Below are 24867 nucleotides of genomic sequence, written 5' to 3' on the forward strand. Positions count from 1 at the left end.
CAATTGGATACCTTGGTTTCAAAGTTCATGTCACTTAGGGTTAGGTGTTGCATATTCCAAACTTAAGTCTTGGGAACTATTAATTTCCTTTCATATTTAGTCCATTACATAGTCATTATTCCCTTTTGCACTTAGGTTCAAAATCATTTTCCTAGGCCTTTATCATTCATTACATTATCATTATCCCAAAATTAGGTATTGGCTTAAGTTTCCTTTTGCATATTCCAAATAATTGGTCCACCACATATTCCCATTACATTGTTTTGTCAAATTGTATGATCCAAAACCCTAGTTCTTGTACTATATTGGTTTGTCATCTTAGGCCCCTTAGATTATATCATATCTCTAGATCATATAATAAGTTGAGATCATATAAAATCCATATCATATCCTTAGTCTTTAATCATTATCATTGACTTTTTGCATTTAGTCTCAAAATTAGGTTTTACAAACTTGAAAAACCAAAACTTTAGATCATCCCCTAAGTTGTTAGGGAGTCTTGACCTTCTCCAAAATTGTCCTTTTATCAACACTATCATGTCAAACCTATCTCAATATCCAAGAATATCTACTTGGTGATGCACTGTCATTTGTCCTATCATCATTTGGTCCTTTTTCCTTTTATCAATTAAGGTCTTGACTTCATTTCAATTTCCCAATGTTGTATCTTTAGGTTTGTATTCCAAAAGTTTGTCCAAATATTGGAAAGACCAAAAACATAGATTTCTTTCTTGTCATAGATTTCATCATCATTTTTATAAGGTCGTATTTAGTTTCATATCATTATCATTCCAAAATTTAAAAAGTCCAAAATCACAGATTCCATTCTTGTCCTAGATTTCAAAAATTCAAAACATCCCAAAAACATAAGTTGCATTGCCATCCTTTTAGGTTGCATTTTTCAATTCCATTAGTTGCATTGCATAGTGAAATTCCTATTGAAATGAGATCCCAAGTTTGTTATGAGACCATGTCATCAAAATTGAACAATTAATCATATAAACCTAATTTATACATGTCCCAAAAATTAGATTAAAATTCTTATGATGAAAAAAAGTGTCCAAATATGAAAACTAGAGGACAACCTATCTTGAGAAATAGAGATCTTAGAACAAAAAGTGAAAAGCAATAAAAAGAATAGATCCAAAATGATAAAACTATTTCAAAAATTTCAAGGTCCAAACCCAAACCTTGAACCAATTCATGCAAAATATCTCATTGTACAATCAAACATGCCAACTCTCATCTCACAAATAGACACGATGAAACAATTTCAAGAAACGAGAAAATTTTTCAATGAAGTCCTAAATCAAATCTCATTTGATCAAATCCCAAATAAAACCTCGTTCGACCAAATCTCAAGTCAAACCTCATTTGATCAAACTCCATTTAATCAAATCTCAAATTAAATTTCATTGAATCTGATACAGCCATAGGTCAATCTAACACAACCAATGGTTCAACATACACAGCCAATGGTCCAACATATCCAACCGATGGTCCAACATATCCAACCAATGTTCCAACACAACCAATGGTGTAATTTCAACAATATACCCAACCAACTACATAATGTCAACAATTGGTTCAACAAACTATTGAGTATCAACAAATACAACTAAAAATTTAAAAACAAAAGTTGTAACTTACACCAGGCCAAATTTCAAACATTTAAGAACAATTTAACCAAGTCCCAAATCAAATCTCATTCAACCAAAACCCAAACAAAAATCTAAATGTAGCACAAAACTAGAACAAGATTCCTTTCAAACAAGTCCAAAATCCAAACCCAATTGTGTCAAAACCTTATAAGGATTCAAATTCTTCTCTAAAGAAGGATGTCTCTTCTAACACCTCCTACAAAAAATCCTAAGTGATTTTTCTGAGAAAGTTAAAAATCATATACCCATGTCTGCCAATGGCTCATCCCGACATAAGGAAATTGAATCTCTAGTGGCATCTATTCCTACACCTCGTGAAGCTTTAAGAGAACCTCCCATATCATCCTAATCAAAAAATACACCCAAGGGTGCTCTCCCAAGGGCTATCCATAATAGATTTCCAAGGTAATCCAATTCATGATTCAAGTCCCTACCATTCTTAAAAAAATCCTAGACCCATTGCCACTACCCATTTTAGAGGATCCCATTCAAAGTCCAAGTCTCCCTTAGGTTGAAGAATTGATTCCCTTCCCGAATCCCCCATGTATATCCAAAGTCCAACCCTAGGTCAAGAGGATAATTTAGAGCACAAAGAAATAAGTTCTAAAATAAATCAAGATCAAGATCTCGAAACCTTGTCATCCCATCCAATTGCTGACCAAGATTCCATCCTCCTAGATACTCATGATAACCCCCCTATTCCTATTAATTATATCCAAGAACATTACACCATTCCAAATCCCATTAGAATTTCACTTTCTAATCAAGATCAAGATATCCCCTCTATCCTTTTTGATGATCCCATTGAAAGTTAAGAGAAGAGCACCTTTAAAGAGGAATCTAATGATCTTCCTCCTTGTCAAGATCAAAGTATCCTTTTAGCTTCATGTCCAACACCAAACCATATCATCCCTTTAAATCCCCTACAAGATCCCTTTGTTCCTCCATCTCCATGTCTTAATCCTCCATATACACTCCAAGACCTCATTTATTTTGATGATCCCATTATTCCCCCCATTCCATGGTGCAGGAGCACCTAAGGGTGAGAAAATACCCTTTGCAATTTTGGCTATTTTGGCATAAGGACTAATTTGAGTCCATTAGGTTGTATGCTTGGAGCTTGGAGTTATTTTTAGGTGCCATCGGCCATCGGCGATACTGTTTCCTACCTACCTCGATAGCCCATGAAGTCACCATCGGTTGGAGCGAGTCAAAGAGGACCATCGGACTATTGGAGGTAGTGTTTTCTACCTACCCCGATGAGCCGATGAAGTTGCCAGCAGAATGGAGTGAGTAGAGTGAGTTCGGAAGGAGCCATCGGATAGCAAAATCACTTGTTTTTGTGCCGCCCGATAACCCAATGGGAAAGCCTGTGGTTTGGAGTGCACCATCGGCTATCGGCATAACTTGTTTAGAGATACCTCGACAACTTGATAAGGGAAGGAGCACCTAAGGGTGAGAAAATACCCTTTGTAATTTTGGCAATTTCAGCGTAATGACTGATTCGAGTCCATTAGGTTGTATTTTTGGAGCTTGGTGTTCTTTTTAGGTGCTACCGGTCATTGGTGGGATTGTTTCCTACCTACCCCAATAGATCGATGAAGTCGCTAGCAGTTGGAGTGAGTCAAAGAAAACCATCAAACTATCAGAGGTAGTTTTTTCTACCTACCCAATGAGTCGATGAAGTCACCAGCGGAATGGAGCGAGAAGAGTGAGTTCAAAAGGAGCCATCGGGTACCAACATCACTTGTTTTTGTGCCGCTTGATAACTGGATGGGAAAGCATGCAGTTTGGAGCACACCATCGGCTATCGACATAACTTGTTTAGAGATACCCCAAGAATCCGATAAGGAGACTTTTTGTTAGGCATGCACCATCGGCCATCGACAAGAATGTCTTATTGCTAACCTGATGACCCGATGGAAACCAATGTGGAAGTGCGTGATGTGTGAAATGTCATCAGACATCAAAGTAAGTATTTTGAGGCTACTCCGATGACCCAATAGAAAATAGAGTGAGTTCTAAATTGCTATCAGATGTTCGAATAGGGGTTGTGGTACTAACCTGATGACCCTATGGAAATCAAAAGATGGTTACAAACAGAAACCGATTGTGTCAATTTGGAATCTCGTCCATTAAAGATGATTCATGAGATGTATAGGAGGATATATAAGACCCAATGGGCATTCTATAATAGGTTGGACAGGTTAGATTGGAATTGTCGGAAGTGTTGATTCCACAAGAACATACTTCTTTTTGAATAACAATTGAAAGATCATTTTCTGGTTTCTTTTCTGTTGCTAACATGGCTTAAATCTTCAAGTGATAACTTACATAATGTAGATGTTTCTTTTCTTTGTTTTGTGAGTCCAATTCTGAGTTCGTGCCAAGCTTGGAACTGTAAATAAATTCATGTTTTTGTTTCTTGCTTTGCGTTGGTGATAAGTAGTTGTAAATATGGCTTTTCCTTGAGACTCCATCATGGGATCCACACGACCATTGGAAGTTGTCAAGAAGAGCCAGTCATGTATAATAGAGTTCCATTTGTAGAGGACCAGGGAATGGCGTCGACCATTTCAGCAAACTAGCCCTAGGTGAGCTTGATGATAGCCCAACTAGGTATTAGTGACCAAGAGGAATCACTTGCAAGGTAGATTGGAATCTAGGCTATTGGCCTCAGATTAGGGGGAAGAAGGGATCAATAGGAAGAAAGACCCATGCATGAGGAGGAGAACAACTTAGAAGAAGTTGTAGGAATAGTCCATGGTAGAGAAAACCCTGCAAGGTGTCTAGTTATATTCAATGTATTAGTGAGTTGGTGGATTTACAAAAGTGATTTCATAAAATGTAGAGTATCAACCCTTGGTAGTGAGGACCTAGAGTGGATTAGGGGAATAGAGTGATGTATTCCCGGGTTAGGCTAGGAAGAAATCCTTGGAGTGAGTCAGGCTGACTCAAGCAATTTAGGATCCTCCCTATCATTCCATCTCATGAAGACCCTATCATTGATCCTAATCACCCTCATGGTTCTAACATGTTGGTGCAAGATTTTCATAAATACCATATATACACAATGGGTTCCTCCACTTTGGTCTAGTCTGACCCACTTCATGATTCCATCATTACTTTTATACCATATGCACCTCGCAATGGACCCACATCTTCTTCTCAAAGAAAAGAGTATCCTACGGGTCAAAATATTTATAAAGGCAAAGGGGTAAACCTTCACAAGAAAGAACTCCTCCATATCAAAGAAAATATTAATGGTCATAGCCTCAATGACATTATTCAAAATGTTGGTATCCCTACCAAACCTAAATCCAAATATACGCCTTCCCCTTCATCCCTTCCATCCATTTTAGGTCCTTATATCCCTTCGCTCCCTATTAAAAGTTATAAAAGACACACATCCTTGAGAACTTTTTATCCATCCAAAATATCCATTTTACTCCTATCCACACATGCATTCCTTTCCCCCTCCAAGCAATTTTGATTCCAAGTATAAAATTCATAAGTCAACCAATCTACATGTATTCGAGAATTGACATGTCCCATCTAATTGACATGTGAAAATAAAATAAAATATGATAAAAAAAAAGATAAAGAAAATTCCAAAAGGCCACAAAGGCTAATTTATCAAAAATAAAAGTCAAAAAATATATTGGTTCCTAAGGCACTTGTGCAAGAAATGCATTCTAAGGAACCATAAAAGTATGAAAAATAAAAAACAATGTGGTTTTCCAAGTAGCTCATAGAAGCACAAAACAAAGCATCAAAATTGGCATCCAAAATTTCAATTCTTCCATACAAACCTTTCAAATATATTCCTCCATTACCTCCTTCATCCATTTTGGCTCCTTATGTCCCAAAATCCCTAGCCTTTCCTTCATCCAAATCTCAAAATCCAAAACCCACTTTTCCTCAATCAGTTCAACACCCCTCAAGGTGTGTGCCAATGTTGATCTGGCCAGCATTTCCATTTTCTCAAGCTCAGGCACAATCCTTCCAATACCTTATCCATTACCCAATGCATATTTTTCATCCTTTGGATAACCCTCTTTTCCAATATTTTGTGTAAATCCTTACCTTATTCCAATCTCATTTCCATGTCATTATCAAACCAATGACTTTGAGCATACTTTTAACACTCATGGTCCATTTTTTAGAGCTACTATTCAAACAACAAGATGCTTAAGGCAGTTTTCCATCCTTTATCATGTGTCCTTTTTTTGTTGAAGTCAAAATATAAAAAAAAAAAGTGAAAAACAAAGAAATTATTACCTTGGTGAAAATATGGCAAAGAGGTGCCTTGTGTGAAATCAAGAAAAGAAAAGAAAAAAGTATGAAAAATAATTAATGAAAAATAATTCATCCATTGGTGAAAACCTGGCAAACAGGTGCCTTGGGCAAGTACCATGATGAAAACATAGAAAAAATGCATTATGCATAATCTACAAACTTCTTGCATACCATACGTGGTAGAAGGTTTCATTTATTCTATTTTGTCATTATCCTATTACACTTATCATACCCTCCATTATCCTATCGTTCCTCATATCCATATTCCCTTTTCCAACTTTGATCTTGACAAGGTTGAGGACCATCATGAACGTCATGCATCATGTTCATAGGTTTCAGTCTATCACAACTTTTAATCTTTATCCATTATCTTATTACAACCTTTCCACTATATTCCTTGGCTTATTGCAATCTTTTTTTACTATCCCTTAATCTATCCCAACTTTCAGTTCATGTCTTATCTATATTTGATCTTTCTTATCCTATCCATATTCTATCATCGTCCATACTATTTTCCATCCTTTATATTGATCCAAAATAAGGACATAAAATGAAAAAAGAGGTTTTAAAAACCTCTTGAGATGTCTCTCATGCCATGCCATTTTTTTCAGTGATAATTTTTTTTTTTATATCAAGATAGTTCAGAACATATACAACATATTATTAGGTGTCCTATTTTTTACATATATCTTGCATTGCCTATCCTTTGTTTCTTGCTTCTATACAAAATCCCTATTTACATGCATACCAAAAATAGGTCGTAGCCCTGTATCTACTGAGTAAGTATTACAATATGAACATCATATAAGAGGGGTTAATACAAAAATGTCTCATTATCTATACAAAAAAAGTAACAGAGAAAGCCACCATGTTCACTGTTCTCCTATGATTTTCTCCCCATAACTAGGAGGAAGCACATCTGGATCTTCAAGCTTGATCTTTTGCATGTACTAAGTCAAGGCCTTGATCTCCTTCAGGTGTAACATATCCATATGCTTTTTGAAATAATAGACTAACTGAATATCTTCCCTATAGATCTGTAGGGCACCCTCACGAATTAGGGTCATAAATCTATCCTTAGATATCTCCAGGACAACATAAACCTATGACATGATCAAGCAATGTGTGATTTTTTTATTAAAATCAGTAAGCCTCTGGTAAGTGCACAAAGATGGTGGTCAAAAAGGGGGGTATAAGTGGACACCTTTTTCCTGGAATCAAGTGAACCTGAACTTAGAGGCAAAATTTGAAAGTCATCCACTCAAGATATGAAGAAAATCAAAGAACAAATATTGTAGTACTCTGAATCTAGTTTGCAAACTACTAAACGTTTTCAAAATTGGATAAGATTACGGGGGTCAAATCCTTCGCACATGAAAAACTAACCCTATTTTTTTCAGAAAAACATAACATAGTGTCTGACGTGCACATCAAAAAAGTCATAGTTAGATTTAGTATTTTGACAAATCCTTTGGCAGAAAGATAGTTAAGAGTGAGCACTAGACGATGTGTATTTTTTTGTAATTTTTGTTGAGTATTTTTTTTTAATGATTTTTTCAATCGAGCACATCCTGAAAATTCGGTACCTATTCGTGGGTGAAGCATAAGTTGTACTAAACGAATAAAAAATACAATTTTTTTTTTTTAAATTGTAAAGAATCAAGTGCACTACAGTAATATATAAAGTTTTTTAAATTTGGATACTTATATCAAAAGTTATTCAAAAAATGGTGCACCTATGTCTGTGAGAACTATGGAGACACTAGTAAATGAAATTCAATAATAATATTTTATTGTTTTCCAAATTGAAAACAAATTATATGGTTAGAAAGCTCAGAAGATGGGTGAAAATATGGTGGCAATTTTAGAAATACCCACTTTATGAAGTGTAAACCTGATGATGACAAAGTTGATAAACCAAGTTGATAAAATAAAACACGTCAAAAATAAGAGAAATGGAGGGAAATCAAACTTCCAATCTGTAGCTTTGTCATCCAGGCCTATTTCCAAGCCTAAACAGGCAAAAGCGCGTACGGGGTATGTATGGTGTAAGAAGCGCATACGCGCTTGTTTCCCTTTAAACAGCGTGGTACGCGCTGTTGTATAATATGACATTCTATGTATACATATGTGTATATACATATAATATGTAATATATAATATGTGTATAATATGACATTATATATATAATATGTTTATATACATATAATATATTAAACATATATATACACATGTAAGTGTATCATCTCTCCCTCTCAAACGCATACAAGGTCTCTCTCTCTCTCTCTCTCTCTCTCTCTCTCTCTCTCTCTCTCTCTCTCTCTCTCCTTCTCCCTTCCTCCATACCCCATCCCTCTTTCTCTTCTTCTCTCCCTCCATACCCCACTGCAACTGTGTCTGCATTGCTATAGAAGTAAGTGAATTTATTTCTTATCTCCAACTTCCTCTTTGATTTTGATCATGTATCCTCTCCTAAAAAAATTGACTGATGGATTTTTGTGTGTATATTGAATAGGAAGAATAGGGTTGGAAATTGAACCATAGGTGTATTACCATGACAAACAAGGAAAACCTATAGAAATATTCTTCTCGAATGTGTTTTTGATGAGTAGAGCAGATGTGGAAAATAGTGTCAACAAAGCAACATGATGAGTCAGAGTACCTACAATATGTTTTTCAAAAGAAAACAACAGGTAGGAAGAGAAAGATGAAGAGTAACACAAATGATGTCCTATAGAATGATAGTGGTGGGGTATGCGAGAGTTCCCATGTTGTTACACAACACCTGTTACCTAAAGAAATTAAAGTTGTTTTATGCATGGCAGTGGTAGTATATGATGATCATCACTTGTCAAACAACTCAAGGAATGGTACATACCCATGAAAAGAAATCAAGTGTGTAAATCCTATAGTCACAATCAATATCATATGTTTTAAAACTTAGGAAGTACTCTTAGGGTTAGGTCAAGCTCTTACAATTGCTTTTTAGTGAAGCCTTGTTGTTTGTTCGCTTGGAGTCTCGTTGTATGATGTTCTATTCATAACTTTAAATTTAATATATCATTTTATTAGCCCACCATATGACCGCTTAAGACCCCTCTCTCTCCCTCTCTCTCTCTCTCTCTCTCTCTCTCTCTCTCTCTCTCTCTCTCTTCTCTCTCTCTCTCTCTCTCTCTCTCTCTCTCTCTACCTCTACCTTCCCTCCCCGCTCTTCTCCTCCCTCTCTCCCTCCCTCTCTCCCTCTCCCCTCCCTCTCCCCTCTCCTCTCCCTCTCTCCCTCTCCCCTCTCCTCTCCCTCTCTCTCCCTTCTCCTCCCTCTCTCCCTCTCCCCTCTTTTCCTCCCTCTACCTCTCCCTCTCTCCCTCTCTCTCCCTCTCCCCTCTCCTCTCCCTCTCCTCCCTCTCCTCTCCCTCTCTCCCTCTCCCCTCTCCTCTCCCTCTCTCTCCCTCTCCCCACCCCCCCCTCTCTCTCTCTCTCTCTCTCTCTCTCTCTCTCTCGTCTCTCTCTCTCTCTCTCTCTCTCTCTCTCTCCCCCTCTCCCTCTCTTCCTCTCTCTACCTTCCCTCCCACCTCTTCTCCCCCTCTCTCTCTCCCTCTACCTCTCTTCTCCCTCTCTCTCCCTCTCCCTCTCTCTTCTCTCTCTCTCTCTCCTCTCTCTCTCTCTCTCTCTCTCCTCTCTCTCTCTCTCTCTCGCTCTCTCCTCCTTCCCTCTCTCCCTCCCTCTCTCTCTCTCTCCCTCTCTCCCTCTCCTCTCCCTCTCTCTCCCTCTCCCCTCTCCTCTCCCTCTTCTCCTCCCTCTCCCCTCTCCTCTCCCTCTCCCTCTCTCTTCTCTTTCCTCTCCCTCTCTCCCTCTCTCTCCCTCTCCCTATCTCCTCTCCCTCTCTCCCTCCTCTCTCTCCCTCTCTCTCTCTCTCTCTCTCTCTCTCTCTCTCTCTCCTCTCTCTCTCTCTCTCTCTCTCCCTCTACCTCTCTACTTTTTTAAGGCTTAGTAGACCGTACGCTGGTACTTATTACTCATAAGCGTGTACGGGATACTATTCCCATTATTCAATACCTTGGGATAACATTTTTAGGCTTAGTAGCACGTACACACTACTCATCAGCCCTGAATGGGAAAAAAGAATATAGTTGGGCTCATCAACATTTTATGGTCTAATAGCACGTACACGGTTATCAATGTAGCGCATACGTAGTTTATAGACATATTTTTAGCTACCCAAGAGCGTCAATGGCCTCAAAAGAAGTTTTTGAGGATGTTGAAGGCCCCACTGGAACTATGTCTGCACTTCTATCACTGTTTGTATACATAAAAGTAAGTGAAGTTTTTGGTTTTGCATGATTTTAAATGATTGAATTGTTGTTTTTAGTAATTTTTTTTTTTTGCATGGTTTCAAATGATTGAATTGTGATTGTTTAATAGTTTGATTCCAAAAAAAAGTGATAAGATGCATATTTTTGTTTATTTCTTTATTTATGAACTTTTCTTTACACATATATGTAATATGATTCTATTTAGGTCAACCGATCTCAACCATGGGAAAGAACAAGCGAGGAACGATGGAATAACGAGTGGCTCAAAAGGAAAGACAAAGGCAGCATATGAAGACATTGCGTGACATAAGAACAATGGGAGAAGAAGGTATGTCAACCTCAACATCTCAATTCGATTTCCCAAATGAATATAATGCACCTAATGCAATTGAATATAATCTGAACTATTGTCAGAAATCTATTTGATGCATATCAATCTATTGGTTCAAAATCACATAGTAAAGATTCTAATGCTACTCGACATGTCATTACATCAACCATAATGAGCAAGAAAACAAAAAAAGATTGTTTGATAAGGAAAACAAGTAAGTCATTAAACGTTAGTAGAACAACATTAAGTAAAGCATTAAAGAGGTGAGAACAAATAGAGAAACCTAACAATAATTTTCTTTGGGCATTCTCGAGTAGACTACCACGCAAAGACAAGGTTGTTGTAGATGCACTAAAAACATTAATTGAAAATTTTTGGCATGACAACACAAGAGTATCGCCCAACCAGAGAGATGTTGTTAGAAGGCGAATTGGGTCCAAAAATCGTGAGCCACATGTGAAATACTATTTGGATATGACTCAAACTAAATTTTATGAAAGATTCCTTCAAAAGTTTCCTCAAATAAAAATTTCTCAAAGATTTTTTGAAATGGCAAAACCTTTTTATATAAAGATTAATCATGTATGCACCATGTGTTGTTGTAGGATGCATATTGAATTTTCCATGCATTATGATATTTTTCATCATATTTGTTCTACTTTGCACACTAACGATGTTTTGCAGGAATGTAATATACAAGCACCTCCTAAGTTGGCAAGAGAATTTATTTCAAGTGTGTTATGTAATAGACATTATGGTTGCATTTATTATAAGATGCCTTGTTTGGAAGGTTCTTGTGCTATATGTGGTGGTTTGCAATGTTTACCAAGATGCATACATTTGGAGAGCACACATGAAATTGGTATGAAACTAGTTTCTTTCGGAAAATACAAAACAGTCACATATGGAGTTAAAGATGGAAAATATTTGAAGAGATGTGAGCTAGTGAAAAATGATATATGTGTAGCTCAATTTATGAAAATGTTTCAAGAGAAACTAGTTTATGAGTACATAATGCGTACATATAGAGCTTGATGGTTAGATGAGCAATTCAAGTTGTATAAGGACACATTTCCTCTTGGCACCATTGTCTCTATCATCGATTTCGCTGAAAATTACACTATACAACCTCAAAATGAAGTGCAATCCATATATTAACACTCTACACAAGTTTCTATTTTTTTACACATAGCATTCATGCATGCAGATGATAGCATAGAGGAGGATAGAAAGGTTGTAAGAGAGTATCACTTCTACATAAGTGATGATCATACTCATTCATAAGAGTTTGTACAAGGATGCTTTAAAGTTTTCTATGATAGTTAAAGGGAAAGGAACATACGATACAACCGACACTTAATATGGTCAGATAATTGCACCGCATAATTCAAGAATGCAAGGATGTTTTATTGGCTGACAAGGATGCATGTGACAAGCGGTGTACAACATTTTTGGAATTTCAGTTAGACTGGACATGGTAAGGGAGAGCACGATGGTGTAGGAGCATGTGTGAAAAGAGCCCTAGCCAGGGAAGAATTGAAGTACAAAGCTGGTGTTGAGTTGGTAGATGCATAAACAATTGTGTGATGGTGTAGGTCTATGATGGGTCCAAGTAATCTAGGTACGTCATTGGTTCGTAGATATTTTTGGTTGATTACTGAATCTAACATTGAAAACTATCTAGATTGTTGTAGAGTTGCAAGATCGAGTGACATGCACTCATTCATGAGTTCAAATTCAAGTTCACTGGTAATTTATATTAGATAGATGGTATGTTTTTGCTCTTAATGCATCTATTGTTTGTGGGAAGAATGTGAACTAGAAGAGTGGGTTGACAAATAGTCTTGTAGACTATTGGTTCCCATTGATTCATATCAAATTCCCAAAGCACTACAATTGAGCCAGATGGAGACATCAATGGATTTTGACCATGTATCAGACCTAGTGGATTCAGGTGATTTTTTGAGTTAATTTTTTTGCAAGTATTCTTTTTGGTTCATTTTGCTGTACATCATACTTTAATTTTGGTATTAATTAACACTTTATAAAATGCAGGTCATGTGTATGTAGTATAGGAGTTGAGAAAATACAACACCACAGGAGCCTGAAGATCTTTTGCAAGCCGAATAACCTGTTACAAGGAGAAGCAATGAAGCAAAATCTGAAGAACATACAAAACACAGAGAATATGCTCAAAAAGAGAGAGCTCAATATTCACAAAAATATGTAATGTGATTCTTACAATGAAAAGAAAGAACTCAACCTTTAATAGGTCAAGAAACCCTAAAAAGGGAAAACCTAGGTTTGCACATAATAATTAATTAAAACAATTAATTATATGCACCTAAAGTTAGCTTAAGTGTAATAGAGATAAAGGAAACTTAAATAATTAAACAAAGAATGTTTAATTAATCAAGTAAATACCCGAATACTCTAACACCCCCCCTTAAGCTAGACTTAGGGAGAAGCTAAAACCTAGAACAACTACTGAAAGCATGAAAGATGGGTCCCGGCAACAAGGCCTGATCAGGTACCCAAATACAATGAAATCTCTATGAACTGGAGAAATAGAGAAAACCACGTGGGAACAAAACTCTACTCCAAAAAGAGATGGAAAAAATATCACTGAAGCATGAAGACCCTGCAAACTCTGTCGAAGAATAACTGCTGATCTGAAGAACATCCACTGAACTAGAACATGACCAGGTAGAGAAGATTGTAATCTGTATGAGTGCCCTCAAATGACACTACTCGAATCAGGAGGCAAACAAGGCAAAACAACTGAAATCGAAGATACAGATGGCATGAGAAACCAAAGCCTGAAGAGCTGATCAATCGAACCACGGAAGCATTAGAACCAACAGGATAAACCTCCCCATAATGCGGAAGTGGGAGAGGGACAGGAACACTGAAAAAGACAACCAAAAACAACTGCATGATGAAGAACCAAGAACATCAAAGGTGCTGAGACACATCATCATGAGGCGAATGTCGTGGAAGGAACACTCACTTGACAAAGGAAGATGGCAAACAAAGGCAAACATCAACCCCCTCATGGCACTTGATCAACAGTGCATGTACAACTAGACACAAGATATGCAAGATTCCAAGTAAACAATGCATGATGGCACTTTATCTCAGTGCGTTTGCATAATTACAAGCTACAATGATAAGAAGACTAGAAATAGAAACGAGAATCAAAACAGAGACACCCTACTCAGAAAAGAGATCCCAGGACCTGAAACAACCACGATATCCACCAGAGTGCTTAAAAGCAAAAAACTGAATAAAATATGCATGGACCAGAATCTAGAAAAAAACTCAAATTTCTGGAAAGTACACAGAACACGCTTTCCGAAAATATAAAGTTTTCGAAAAACGGAGGTCGGATGCTCATTCTACGTCTCCCGGAGTGCAAAATAGAGACCTCAATTTGACTGTAAAAAAAACATAGTCAAACAGTAAAATTGGAAGAAATTACCAACACCATGAGGTTGGCTTCAGAACCATCTTTCCGACGCCTATTCGTTCACCAAAATTCGACTCCGTATGCCCAAGATAGGGCCAAAAAACCAAACACCCCCTTAAAAGGCCCAAAAAAGAGGTCTGGTGGCCTGTTGGTGGTCCGGTGGCTAGGGAGCAGAGATCCGGTGGCACACCGGTGGCGGCCGGAAAAAAATTGCGGCCGGGGAGCGGACGGAGCCGGGCTGCCGGCAGTGCTGGTAGGCGGCGGCCGGAAGGTGAGCGGCGCCCGGGTTGTGACTGGCCGGCGGCGGCAGCGCAGGGAGGCGGAGACGGCGGACCTGGCCGGCGGGGAGCCGGAGCGGCGATATGCGGTGGCCGGCGGGGGGCAGTTCGCTGGCGGCGGGAGACATGCTGGTGGAGGAAGATCGTGGGCGGCGGGAGCCGGAGGAACAGCGGCAGCGTCCGGAAAATTTCGGCCTGCATGCCGTAAAAAGGCAAATTTTTATTTTTTTTTAAATTTTTTTCTCGATCTGCGTGCTAGGGCCGTACGGCCTAGATCTGAGAAAAAATTGCTCCCAGAGGCTCAGGAACCAAAATAGGTCAAATTTTATATGACCATAGGGGTTTTCGGGCCTTCTGAGCACGATGGTGAGGTTCGTTTAGGTCCAAAGTGCTCAAAAAAAAAGCTCAAACCCTAGGTACACAAAAAAATTCCTGAAACCCCAGATCTACTTCCAAAGCCAAAAATATCAAAACAAGAACAGGCAACTGCAGATCCATGCTCTGATACCATATAGGAGTTGAGAAAATACAACACCACAGGAGCCTGAAGATCTTCTGCAAGCCGAATAACCTGTTACAAGGAGAAGCAATGAAGCAAAATATGAAGAACATACAAAACACAGAGAATATGCTCAAAAAAGAGAGAGCTCAATATTCACAAAAATATGTAATGTGATTCTTACAATGAAAAGAAAGAACTCAACCTTTAATAGGTCAAGAAACCCTAAAAAGGGAAAACCTAGGTTTGCACATAATAATTAATTAAAACAATTAATTATATGCACCTAAAGTTAGCTTAAGTGTAATAGAGATAAAGGAAACTTAAATAATTAAACAAAGAATGTTTAATTAATCAAGTAAATACCCGAATACTCTAACATGTAGTTCTTGGAGAAGAGAACAATGAAGAAGGAACAGATTACTATTTTTGTTGTTGTGTTGAGCCTAAAAGAAAATTAACAACCACAATCACTGATGGAGAGGGTATTCACTACCCAATAGGGTCTGTTGTTGTGACAGGAACATGGCTTCGGAGATACCCTATCAAGAATTCTATTGTTTGGTTGTTCGAGGACTTTGAAACACACAAACATATTCTTCATTTCTCTAACCTTGTTGTTGCAACAAATATTCATTTGATGAAGTATCGTGGTAAACCTCATAATAAGATTTTTTGGAAAGTTCGTGAATCTGACCACGAGGCATTACTTGACACAATACGGGTTAGAGCCGATCCTGAAGGCTCACTTGATTGATTCTATGGTTCAGAGTAGAATGATTTTGATAATTTTGTATAAATCATCGGCGAATTGTTCTATATTCATTTTTTGTATATATAAATGCCCATGAGCTGATTTTTACATGTTTAGGGGCATAATTTTGTATATTTAAGTGGCAATTAGCTGATTTGTACATATGTACATGCTAAATTTTGTATATTCAAATGGCGATGAGCTTAATCACACATATTGTAATGACAAATTTTGTATAATAGCCCATGAGATGATTTGTATATTAAAATAGCGATGAGATGAATCACATATATTGTAATGCCAAATTTTGTATAAAATCTCATGAGATTATTTGTAAGACAATTTTTTGTATAATCAAATAGCCAAGAGCTGATTTGACCATATTTAGAGGCAAATTTTTGAATAATATGTGACAATGTTTTGTGATTATTTTGTGTGTCAATGTTTTGTGACTATGTTTTGAGTATATGTGATGTGTCCCTGGTCAATCATGAGCATTCTTGATTCCTGTATAATCATGGATAATTATTTGAGTCATTATTGGGTCCTAGGGGTCATAGATTGAGACTAGATACAATTTGAGCAAAAATTGTCATTGTTGTCAAAAAAATAGTCAAAAAAGTTATCAAGCAACTTCTACATTACGTCGGTAGGGTATGACTCTCAATGTTTTGGTGCTTTGGGATGCATGATAGGGCCATGCCTAGCATAAACCTACCCACCCAGACATGCTCACAATGTTGGTTTGTGCACACGAGGAACATAATCAATTCTAGCCAATCTTGCAACTTTTCCTTGCAAGCAACTGACGATTTTTTGAGCAGGCAAAAATATGTTACTAATTGAAAATAGCTCCGAGTCGTCAAAAACTGAGATAGGCCATTGTAGAGGATTCTTGCATGACCCCACAAGATCAAATAGATTGACCGTATGTGTCATGGATTGGAAGAAACCATCCATCAAATTTTGACAATTTTTTGGACTCAGGGCACTTGAGAGATCTCACCGGTAGGGTATGACTCTCGACATTTTGGTGCTTTGGGATGCATGATAGGGCCTTGCTTAGCATAAAACTGCCCACCCAAACATGCTTGCGATGTTGGTTTGTGCACACAAGAAACATAATCAATTCTAGCCAATCTTGCAACTTTTCCTTGCAAGCAATTGGCGATTTTTTGAGCAGGCGAAAAATGCTACTAATTGAAAATGGCTCCGAGTTGTTGAAAATTGAAATAGGCCATTGTAGAGGAGCCTCACATGACCCCACAAGATCAAACAGATTGACCACATGTGTCGTGGATTGGAAAAAACCGTCCGTCAAATTTTGACAATTTTTTGGACTCAGGGCACTTGAGAGATTTCACCGGTAGGGTATGAATCGCGATGTTCTAGTGCTTTGGGATACATGACAAGGCCATGCCTAGCATAAACATTCCCACCTGGACACGCTTGCAATGTCAGTTTGTGCACATGAGGAACATAATCAATTCTAGCCAATCTTGCAACTTTTCCTTGCAAGCAACTGACGGTTTTTTGAGCAAGCAAAAAAATGCTACTAATTGAAAATGGCTCCGAGTCGTCAAAAGCTGAGATAGGCCATTATAGAGGAGCCTCACGTGACCCCATGAGATCAAAAATATTGACTGTATGTATCGTGGATTGGAAGAAACCATCCGTCAAATTTTGACATTTTTTTGGACTGAGGGCACTTGAGAGATCTCACCGGTAGGGTATGACTCTCGATGTTCTGGTGCTTTGGGATGCATGAAAGGGCCATGCCTAGTGTAAACATGCCCACTTGGATGCTCTTGTAATGTCAGTTTGTGTACACAAGGAACATAATCAATTCTAGCCAATCTTGCAACTTTTCCTTGCAAGCAACTGACGGTTTTTTGAGCAGGCAAAAAAATGCTAGTAATTGAAAATGGCTTCAAGTCATCAAAAATCAAGATAGGCCATTGTAGAGGAGCCTCATGCAACCCCACGAGATCAAAAAGATTGACCGTATGTGTCATGGATTGGAAGAAACAGTTCGTAAAATTTTGACAATTTTTTGGACTCAGGGCACTTGAGAGATCACACCGGTAGGGTATGACTCTTGACGTTTTGGTGCTTTGGGATGTATGACAGGGCCATTCCTAGCGTAAACCTACCCACCCGGACGTGCTCGTGACGTCAATTTGTGCACATGAGGAACAAAATTTGACCATTGTGAGTGTGAGGGTGCTCTCGCACCAAACACATTGTTGTTTATATTCATATTGTTAATTACATATGCAAATATTCATTGAAATTTATAAAAGGGAAGCCACCAAATACAGATAATACACAATAATGAACTGAATACAAGGAGTTTTGTAGGGTTAATTCAACATTTTAAAATTTTTATCAAATCATATTCCACGATTGCAATGCTTTATATCATATATTTTTGTTGTTTATATTCATATTGCTGATTACATATGCAAATATTCATTTAAATTTATAAAAGGACAACCACAAAATACAATGAATACAAAATAATGAACTCATTACACATTTATTGGATCAAATATCGATATTTATATATATAAAAAAAGGCATGTCTACCAAGTCAATACAAGTATTACAAAAATGTGGCATATGCCATGTCCAAATCAATATACAATAAAAATGTAGAATATATCTACATGTATTGGCCATTCTATGACCAAAACTAACACTATATGATCCTAAACTTGTGGTGGATCATCAAAATCAAGCCTCTTCGGCGTAGTACGTGGCTCTGTAGATGGCTGCAAAACCACAATTCAAAAGCCAAGTTAGAATTCTTTTGTAGAAAATAGTTCACAATTAACATCACAACTATGCATTTAACTTTAATTCCTTTGCAATTCAAATGTACATTACCTCATCGGTTGATCCAGGAGCTAATGTCTTCGCTCTCCTCTCCTTGTCACTCTTAGGATTTTTCTTGAACACATACTTAAATTGATCCATGTTATGGCCGCACCGCGAAGGAGTCTATTATAGATTAAATGTCAATTAATACAATATACTAACATAAATATATCGAAAACACTTAAAAGATATAATATAGAGAAAAATGATGTACCTGCTCCTGAGATGCTTCTCCAATGGATTGAGGATGGCTCACCATCGAAGTAGAAACTGACGCTATTACCTATACAAAAAATGTACAAAGATTAAATACAATTAATATAATGATAAGTATTGAATGTTGAAAACAATTAATTTTACATATCAAACAAAAGTGTACCAGATCCTTAGATGCTTCTCCAGTACAAGGAGGAGGGTTTTCCATTGATGAAATAAGTATGGATATTTCCTGTATGAAAAAATTATAAGATTATAATATATCACAAGTTCACATGTACACGTGCATATAATCATGAAATCAAGAAAATAAAGTAGAGATACATACCTCCACCCTCTCTTGATCTGCGGGTGAATCAGGTGCATTCAACATATCCACAAAGCTCAATGGCCGCTATACATGTAAAATAGACAAAAAACACTAATCAATCTACAAACCCCAACTAATACTTGATTTCAACATTTTCAAACAATTGTACAACTAAAAATGTGTTCAATTACCTTCTTCACATGTTTTGGCATCTTCAAGGAATTCTTTTTCTTAGGACGAGCCCTAGACGTGGAGGGGGTACCCTAAAAACATAAAATTAACATGAGATATTAGTACAGATAATAAATTAAACATAATTTTAAAAATATAAAATGAAATGACTTGCATATTCCATCAAAACAATACATAAAAAGAGTTGTCAAAATATCATACTGTATAGCCTTGTAGGCCAAAATCGATCGTTGAGAGCGTGATGTCATCAATCTGGAACATTTCGTCCCCTGTCAACACCTACAAACTAGAAATTGGACCAAGAATTAAAGATAGTTAGTATATCTTGTATTTTTTTGAATTCAAAGTGTACTATTGTATTTTAACATGTTACAAAATTTATACCTCAGGCATCAAAATTGCAGCTGTGGTAACTGGGGGAGGTGTATGGGATACCTCTACTGCATCCTGAAATGCATATTATTTGTCTCAATTTAAATCGATGTATAAATGAAAATTCATTTATGTAATTACAAAATTAAAGTGACTGATAAATAAAATGTTATGAATTCAAATCAACACACTTGTGTCTGTGGCTCATGGGAAAACACCATGTCCATCAACTCATCTGTCAGCATGACATACTCAACCATGTGAGCCTGACATCTACAACTGCAAATCGTACATAGATGATATGAGTATCCATCTGCACCAGCTGCATCATCTATCCCTAAACATATCCCCAAGCAACTGACACACATATGCTCGATGGGATCTCTGTCAACCTCTAATGGCTCATCATCCAATACAATATGGTGTGCTAATGATGTCCCATGCTTGATGATGGCAGCAATCAATGTTGTGGCTGCCTGAAGAGTCTGTAGCTCCATCGACTCTTTCAGCTCTAATGGGACAACCTGATGCACCTTGGGTTTGGGTGCTAGGGGGCGGCGACTCTTTGCGCCTAATCGCCTACAGGCTCCAAGTGTATCTTGGGCAGAGCCACCACCTCTACCATGAAACTCTCTCATGTCAAAATAATTTGGGTGCACATTGAGCACAAACTCACAATATATTTTTCTGAAAAAATATAATGGTACCTCGTAATTATGACAAGGTGGATCATCAAAGACCATCCACCACCTCTGCCAAAAAAGATTCTTCATCTACACATTGGTACACCAATGTATGGGAAACCTCTTTGCATTAAGAGGTAATGACTAACCAGTTTTGGGATCAACAAAAAGGGCACATATTTGTTGTTTAGAAATATTTTTGTTTTTTACTCCATCGTATGATAGCCCATTGGCATAAAATTAATGACACCTATCCCTAAAGCTTCCCCATTTGGTGATTTCTGTGGAAAGAGCTATAAATCACTAGCTAATGTTTCTAGGCTAGTGGCGAGGGATTGATGATGGTCAAGTTTAGAAGTTTTCAATTTTACAATGAGTCTATTAATTTTAGATGTATTTTGTCCTAACTGATTAATTAATTCTTTCTGTGTTTCGGCTGTGCGGTCAAAAGGAGGAATTGGGGGTTGTTCTTGTGTGTTTTTAGGAGGTGCATTTGGTTGTTCTTGTGGGTTTTCAAGAGGTGCATTTGGTTGTTCTTGTTCTGGATTAGAAGAATCTGGTTTTTGAAATAAAAAATGAAAAAACCTAATCAAAATTAATGAAATTAAATTCAAAATGTAAAACAAATTGCATAAACTAGAAAGAAAGACAAAAATAAACAAAAACTAACCTTGATCCATAGCCTAGAGGACAAATTTAGCACCCTGTTTGCGGTTTAGGTTAGGAAATGGGGAAAAAACAAAGTAAAAAATGTTCTTTACGGGTAAATGAGACCCAGTTTTTTTAAAAAATGTTTTTTACCAGGCATCGCATACACGGTTTTATTTGGATTATTAGCGTGTACGCACTCATTTTCCTATAAGTAGCGCGTACGTGCTAATTTTCCCAGGCGTAGCGCATACGCGCTCATTTTCCTAAAAGCAGCGTGTACGCGCTACCTTTTCTAGGCTTGGGAAGAACAAACCTAAGCGCGTACATGGGAATTTAAAATTTTAAAACCACGTACGCATTGCCTATTTTTCCAAGTTTTTTTGGGTGGTGTCCACTTTTCTGACCATCATCTTTGTGCACACACCCCCTCCTCTTCTTTTTCTGAAAAACCTCTCCTTTTATTTCCTTCCATAAAAACCATAACACCTCACAATACAAAACAGACCAGAATCAGTTTACATTAAAGTTAAAAGATTCTACAAAACTAGCAAGGACCTCACTCCAAGAAAGACTAGGTCTATGATTGCAAGCAAGAGAAGGACCCAAAAAGATATACCATACATCATGATCATATTCATACTAAAAACAGATGCTTAAAGGACTCTGACATATCACACACAACAGACTTAATAGACTTGGGACCCTCAACAGATAAAAAGAAATCAACATCAAGCCTTTTTAACAAAAGGAACCATCTAAAACAAGACTTTTTAGGTTCAATGGGAGAGTGTCAAATGAAATAAAATAAAAATTACCATCTAGACTTAGGCCATTCACAACCCCAACCTTGATTAACTCTAGAGAAGATTGAGTAGTCCTCTTTTTGCATGAGATAAATTTTTTTAGTGGAGATTTCCAAAAAAGGGGAACCATTCGACTACTTAAGTTGATTCAAAAAAGAATCGGCGTCCAAGATCTTACCATGGAAAAAAAAACCTGTAGCCTTACCAATGAAGGAGCATGTTTCCTTTTGCGAGGCTAGTATCTCATATTCAGACTTAATTTCCATCCAAGAGCCAAATCGATTGTCAATTAGTAAATTGCTAATTAGGGATATCCCTTTATCATTCCAAATATTAGGAGAGTAGATTTGGTTCAAAGAAAGGGCTTTATTAGTCAGGTTCACCTCCCACCAAATAGATCTATCCACAATAGAATAAGCTAGAAAACTTCCTATTACATCCTTAGAGGGTAATAACCTCCTTCCCTATGACCATGCCTTCCAAAGTGATGCAAATACACTGGAGCCAAATACTTTCATTCTATAATACCTACGTATAATATCACATAAGGGGATATTCCTCCATGTTTTACCTTTCTTAACAACTGACCTTTCAATGTTGTTTCTTATCAGCACCTTCCAAGGTTCATTGCCATATAGGGATTTTATAATCCATTTTGAGGCTAGGGTAATTTCATGGGCCCTAATATCCTTTATACCCAGTCCACCCATACATCTAGGTCTGCAACACCAATTCTAGTTCACATAGTATCTCTTCTTGTGCCCCATCCCATCAGACCATAGAAAATCTCTCATAATCTTTTCAAGGTTATTGATTTGATACTTAGCAAATACCCATGTAGAGGCACAATAAATATGATGTGAGGAGAGTACCTTTTGAACAATATGCACTCTACCAGCTAGGGATAGCATGTGAGTTTTCCATTTAAGGTATTTCTTTTCAATTTTAGAGTATATCCATTGCCACATGTCTTGAGTAGCCGGGTTGATGGAAAAAGGGATACCAATATATCTTACAATAGACTTCAGTCCTGCCCATTGCCACCCTTTGCCTGTGATCCACTTTGTAGGAGTCTCAGACCATCCAAATATAGTAGATTTGTGAGGAGCTATCTTAGCATGAGAGGCCAAACAAAAAAACTGGTCTTTCCATGGCATTATCAAAGTTATTCTCTAACAGGGCTAGAAATAAGGTAGTATCATAAGAAAATTGAGCATTAATCAGATTATCAACATTAGGAAGAGTAAGACCTTCGATAGAGGGTCCAAGTATCGGGGCCCTTAGGATATAATAGAGAGAATCAACAATAACGACAAACAAAGCCAGGGTAATGGGACATCCCTGCCTTATAGACCTTCTTAATTGAATGTCTTTAGACATATCACCATTAATCTCAATAACTGTGGAAGAGTCTTTAAAAAGAATATTTATCCATTTAGAAAAGTATGTAGGAAAATCAAATGCTTGTAACATTCCCCTAACAAACGGCCAGTCTATTCTATCATATGCTTTCTCAAAGTCTAAAAGGACCATTGCAACATTCCGATTATCATCTTTGGCCCAGTGCATTGTCTCCCAACCAGTAACTAGATTTTCCAAAATATATCTACCCTTTATGAATCCAGTTTCTGTGGCTGAAATTAACTTATCAAATAGTCCACCAATTCTCCTTGCCAGTATTTTTGCAATGATTTTATATGAGGTATTTAGTAAGGTGATAAGTGTGTAATTTTTAACTAGTGTCTTATCACCATCTTTAGGTAACAATTTAATAATACCTTTATTTATACTTTCTCCAAGAGACCCCGTGCAAAAACATCTTCGTATAGTGTAAATGATTCCAGACTTATCCATTCTATGTGCTTCTTGTAGAACTCAACAAGCAGACCATTAATTGCTGGAGACTTGCCATTGGCTAGTGAATTGATAGAGCTTTTGATTTCTTCTAAAGAGATCTTGTGGCTCAGAGCTTGAGCATCTTCACAAGAAATTTTCTTAGGGATTAGCTTTAAACATTTTTCTAGGGCCTTTTGATTACTATCCCCATGTTCAGATGAGAAGAGACTATTATAGAAACTGAAAAATGCCTCTTTGATGGCTACCAGATTATTAGTTATTACACTATTGACTTGAATGTCTTCAATGAGTTCTCTCTTATTTTTGGCTCTGATAAGATTGAAGAAGTAACTTGACCCCTTATCTCCCCCTTTGATCCAATTCATCCTAGCTATAACCTTCTACCCTTTAATCTTAAAGTTTTGCAATTTCCTTAAAAGGATCTTCATTGAGGACAACTCTCCTTCCAACCTAAGGTCATTCACCTTTTTTTGAAGTTCTTGTTCAATCTCATTCAGCCTGGCTTGTAGAAAGGATTCATCCTTAGACCTATCCATAGCATTTTTCTTTCCAATAATCTAAAACATTTTTCTCCAAGATGCAGAAAGATTCTCCCACTGATCCCTTGGTCTGAGATGAGGTGCACAAACTTGAGTCAGTTGAGAAACCATCAGAATAGCATCTGCATTATCTTCATATTTTGGCAAAGAGACATTTAGTTTGAAGCCGCTTCCCCTTTTAGGTCTAACCAAAGAGGATGAATCAAAGTCCAGATCCACAGTGAAAGAAATATGAGAGTGGTCTGAAATGGTAGCAAGGGATACACAGATGGGGGCTTTCCCCCTCTGAGGGAGGAATGAAAAGAAAGAACCATATGCATAGCATCTATCCAATTTGCAATACACTCTCTATTTACCACTTTGGTTATTGCACCATGTGAACCAGATACCACAAAAGGAGCCTTTTCTCTTCTCCACAAGATCAATCAGAATAAATCATCTTTTGAACTTGGACCAAAAAAATTGTTCATTACCCTTCCAACAATGTTTAATACCACCAATTTTATCATCACCATGTTGAATCATTTTAAAATCACCCACAAAATTCTAGTGTGCATTCGGTAGTCTGGTTGTTACCCAGTCCCAAAGTTTATCTCTGTCTCTCTAGTCATTAGTAGCATAGATGTTGCAAATACCAAAGACATAATATTTCTCCTTAAAGGTGACCCACAGTGCTCTTCGATAGGAAGAGACACCATTGGCAATGATTCTATCGGTCCACTTGGGGCCAACCATAATGGCAGTGCCACCTTTACCCCTCTCA

Source organism: Cryptomeria japonica, chromosome 3 (genome assembly GCF_030272615.1).
Source record: "Cryptomeria japonica chromosome 3, Sugi_1.0, whole genome shotgun sequence".
Classification (NCBI taxonomy): domain Eukaryota; kingdom Viridiplantae; phylum Streptophyta; class Pinopsida; order Cupressales; family Cupressaceae; genus Cryptomeria; species Cryptomeria japonica.